Source organism: Chenopodium quinoa, unplaced genomic scaffold (genome assembly GCF_001683475.1).
Source record: "Chenopodium quinoa cultivar QQ74 unplaced genomic scaffold, ASM168347v1, whole genome shotgun sequence".
Taxonomy (NCBI): Eukaryota; Viridiplantae; Streptophyta; class Magnoliopsida; order Caryophyllales; family Amaranthaceae; genus Chenopodium; species Chenopodium quinoa.
This window is the reverse complement of record NW_018743920.1, coordinates 6,363,454-6,368,120: the sequence shown is the minus strand read 5'-3', so window position 1 is coordinate 6,368,120 and position 4,667 is coordinate 6,363,454. Positions and strand designations below refer to the sequence as shown.

At 32.9% G+C, this 4,667-nt stretch overlaps 1 long non-coding RNA gene across 3 annotated transcripts; it reads right to left on the bottom strand.

The window, feature by feature from the left end:
• Window positions 1-460: 460 nt before the first annotated feature.
• Window positions 461-4,321, bottom strand: LOC110688191. 3 transcript variants are annotated; one of them, XR_002504520.1, is made up of 3 exons: window positions 3,931-4,321; window positions 985-3,799; window positions 461-710 (listed from the first exon to the last, which is right to left on the bottom strand). It is a non-coding gene; the product is annotated as an uncharacterized LOC110688191 (long non-coding RNA). The 3 variants fall into 3 exon arrangements; XR_002504521.1 differs by having other exon boundaries at window positions 985-1,155; window positions 1,664-4,306; XR_002504519.1 differs by having other exon boundaries at window positions 985-4,307.
• Window positions 4,322-4,667: the final 346 nt, after the last annotated feature.

Here is a 4,667-nt window from a genome sequence, read left to right as displayed (position 1 = left end):
AATAAAAGTAGGTGGTTTAAATTAATTTTCAGTATTTTTTAAAGGGTTTATAAGTGATTTAAATAGTGTATATATTGTTGGAAATTTATTATGAATAGGTATTAATGTCTCTTTGAAATTTTGGGTTGTAGGAGATTTATAAGTGAATGATTTCATGTAATCATGATGATTTTGAGATCATATTCGAGATACGTTCGCGTACTCGGTAATTATTTAAGTGTATACACTGGTGGAAAAAACGCTATTAGCAACTGACAAAAATTGACTTTTAGCAACTGGCATGTAGGGCTGCTATTGTGGGGGATACAATTGTGAATATCATTAGCAATGGGCACTTGTCAGTTGCTAATACTACTTATTCGCAACTGGCGTAGTACTAGGCCAGTTGCGAATAGTCATTACTTTAAATTTAAAAAAAAAAAAAAAAATACAGTTTTGCCAAATTGATATACAAACTATATTATATACTAAAACTTATGTTTATTATGAAGTATTCCTCAAGAAAATGTTAATTATGAAGTATACATTCATTACAAATTAAAAAATATACAAAAACAAAAATTAAAAAAAAAAAAAAAATGACTGGTTGAAACATCTAGATGGATGCTGTGATCACACGGCTGCTGTCATTTGTAAATATCGCATGATTCACATTAGAAGTATGCCCACGAAATTCCTTCAACGATTTCCCAGACTTCAAACCATGAATCCTGAGTTCAATCAATAACACAAATCAGTGAATATATTTAAATTTTATAAGACCAATGTGGAGAGCCCACCATCAAGCCAGACAATAGCAACATAAAAAATTAGAAAAAAAATAACTGGTTGAAACATCTAGGGTCAAATATAGGAGAAACCATAAAGAACAAAGAATACAATGCAGAAAATTAGCTAACAGCAGAATACCAACTAGTTAGAACTACCTAAGATATTAGCCAATTGAATCATAAAAATGTCGTAAGTCAAGCATGAGATCCAAACCTGGCATTACTGTCAAAAGATGTACTCAATATCTGACTTCCGTCTCGGGAAAAACAATTTGTAATTCCCATAGAATGAACACGTTTAAGGTGTCACAAACACTGAGTGGTTCTAATATGCCAAACCCGCAAACGGCTACAAGATCCAGCGATAGTTTATCAGCAATCCCTCCTTCCATGAACAAGCTAATTAATAAGGTGAATATAGACATATTTTCATGTTATAAATCAACATAAGAAGCTCTTTAAGAAGGCAATGTAAGCTTTCTCAGTAAAAGCATGAGAATATATTTTAGAGTTTGACATAGCCATCAGACCAAAAAAACCGCATTCCTATGATTTGAATCACAGTATGTTACTTAAAGTAAATAAGATAAAATCAATGAGAGAATCACAGTATATTACTTAAAGTAGACCATAACAGAATTTCCAGAAAACAGTCCACCAGACTACATAGATTATATCTTATTCTTATCTGTTACACCAAGTAACACAGATCACACATTACGCCCACATTCTAATAAGTAATAACTAACCTCTGAAACTATCAATGCAAGTTTCTCAATTTCACCAAGCTTCTACTATACAAAATACAGGCAATTTCAAGCAGAATCTCAATGAAAAGACTTCTAACACTTGTCAACCTTAACAACCAACAAATGCTTAATAAAGACAAATACCAGGCAATGTTGCTGGCAGCGAACTTTATCCTCACGATCATTCACCTGATGATTTGGACTAGGAGAAAAATTAGGCCTTGATGGACCTCAAAGTGTTGTATCTATGGTTGAAGAGGGCTTAGAGTTTGATCCTTCTGGTTCACTCATCTCTTCCCTTTTCATATTAGGCTGAAGCAAATCGGCATGGCTTTCATGTATGTGGGACTCAAATACAGACTTTTCCAGATAAGTCCTGAGGCAGTGAGGAGCAGCACAAATAAAGATTCCCTCCAATTATCATTTTGATTGTTTGGATCTTCTGAATTCGTTCATCACATTTGTCACAAAATAAATTGTTCAATATATAGGTATATACTGCCTTTGTCTCCATCTCAGGCCTCAGCGCCACTTTATTCCTCCTCCCTTCCCCAATGTCTCCAAATGAGCATAAATTAGCACTACCAGAAGAGTATACTCCAAGAGTACATTAGAACAGATACAATAACTAAAGCAGGAACTAGATAAGACTAGAAACCATTGCCAATAAAGTGCAACGTATTATTGGCATCATAAGTTATAAGGAGTCCATTAAACTTGTGTAAACACACAGCAGTACTCATAGAAACATTACGGAATATGACAGTAGCAATGTAGCATAGCTCAAATGTAGTTGCTGAACATAATCAATAAGCAAGGGTGATTACACATAAGACATAACATGATTGATAATTCTTATAAGAAAGATCAGGTCCATTAGAATTTAAACATTGTTACTTCATATCATGAATCAACTCAACTAGCATCAAAGTATAATATTAAATTCATGAATCAAACCACAACATATGATCAAAGAAAAGTAAGATAATATATCATGTCTCTTAATTTATCATCAACCTTAAAGAAAACTTAAAAGGAGACGACCTAAGGATCAATCTTAAAAGGCATCAAGCTTAACCTAAAGAAAACTTAAAAGGACACAACCTAACAAATTGAGTCAAATTGTTGTGCTGAGCCATTAAGGTTATACTCACAATCGAATTTCAATTTGATTGAATAAGGTGAACTCCTTTTATAAGAACAGTCACATATAAAGCAAAAGGTCTAAAGCAGGACAAAGAGAATCACGGTCTGGCATTACAACTATGATAATAAGCATGTCATGTATTCATAACATCCAGCAAAGAATAATTTATAATTCCACAAAAGTTAAATCACATGTTAAATTTGTGCAATAAAAGGGAGAATCACTCATATTTCGAAAGCAACAATCTAATAAATACATCATACAAATCTCTTTACTTCAAGATTAATGGGAATAATTATACCAACAAAAAGTTCCAAAGTTTAGTACATTAATAATAGTGAAACCTTGTCATAAAAACATGACAATCTAGCATCAGACTTACCAATACTAGCACACTCAGAATCTGCCAAGGCAGTATTAACCGCACTCTACAACCAAAAATTAAACATAATTATCATATTCATCACATAAACAACAATTCAATTTTCTTTAAATCTACTCCAGAGGAATGCAGTCATCTTAATCTCCACAAGTAGACATGATTGCCCTGCACGAATCTCAATGTATACGAAGCCCAAACGTATACTACCCTAAAATCAGTTGCCCAACCCTCACATGATTAAGATATGACAAGATTTTTATATTATAAACATAGAAGTTTGTAGCTGGGAAAACCACCAAGCGTATCATATCTTTAATATTTCTGCCATCAATATGTTTGAGATGATCTACAACAGACAGGGGTGGGCAATTTCTTTCTCATTCTTTTCCCATTGTAAGAATAACTACACATGCAGAGACACTTAGACTCTAGGATAATGCCGCAGCTTCAAACAATAATAACAAGAAGTTTGAAAACCAATTGCAAACAAAGATTTTAGCATTACATTTGATCTAAACGAACTGATAGTAAAAATCAATCAATAATTAACACTCTAAATAATTAGGCATCAATTGGAGGAAAAATCAGAGAAATAAAGGGAAAAAATTGAAAAAAATGGGTACCGAGGAAAATACCAGAAACAACGAATTCTAGAAGCAGAAATTACAGAATCACCAAATTCTTCATCTGAATATCTTGCAAATTGTAGGAAGATTCAAATTTTATAAAAAAAACCCACCTCTGAAATCACCTGAAAATTCAAAATAAAAACAGAATGAGACATTGATTGAACAAAAATCGTAGATCTGGCATAAAAAATTGAAAACTAGGTAAGAGAAGATAGAATAAGATAAGAAAAAGGGAATTTAAATCGCAAATAACCCTAAACAATGAACAACAACATCAATAGCGATCAAGGAACCACAAATCTCTTCGCAATTTCGAATATCACCGCAAAAAATCAACTGTTGATTCACCAGTATTATAACCCCCAAAATCAGAATCAATTCCGAATCAAAATTCGGCTCCTCACAACTCGTCGAAAGATCGATTGACGAAAAAAAAATTTGACAGATCTAGTATGAACAGAGAATCGAAAGTAGCAGATTATAGAGGAACATATCGGAAAATTGGCGGGATTTGAGGCCTCAAAACCAGAGCATTTAGAGAAGATGAAGAAGAACGAATGAGGAGAGAGAGGGAGAGGGAGAGGCTAAGGAAGAATCAAGCGAACATAAAAACAAATAGGAAACCTAATAAAATAAAATAAAATAATTGGATAATGGTTTTCGTCGCGGGTATTATATAGGTCAGTTACAATTATTGTGGTCAACTTTTTATTTGTACCGGGCATTATATAGGTCAGTTACTAATAGGAAATTTGATTTTAAATTAGATAATATTAGCAACGTGCAAATCCCATTATATTTGCACCTGGCATTGCATAAGCAAGTTGCTAATGTGAATCTTAACATTGAATCACTAACTATTAGCAGCGCACATTATTATGCCAGTTGCTAATGACATAGTATTTGTAACTAGAATTATTTTAGTTAGTTGCAATTAGTGTTTTAGTAACTAACATATTTAACATTAGTTGCTAATAGGGTGTTGCTAAT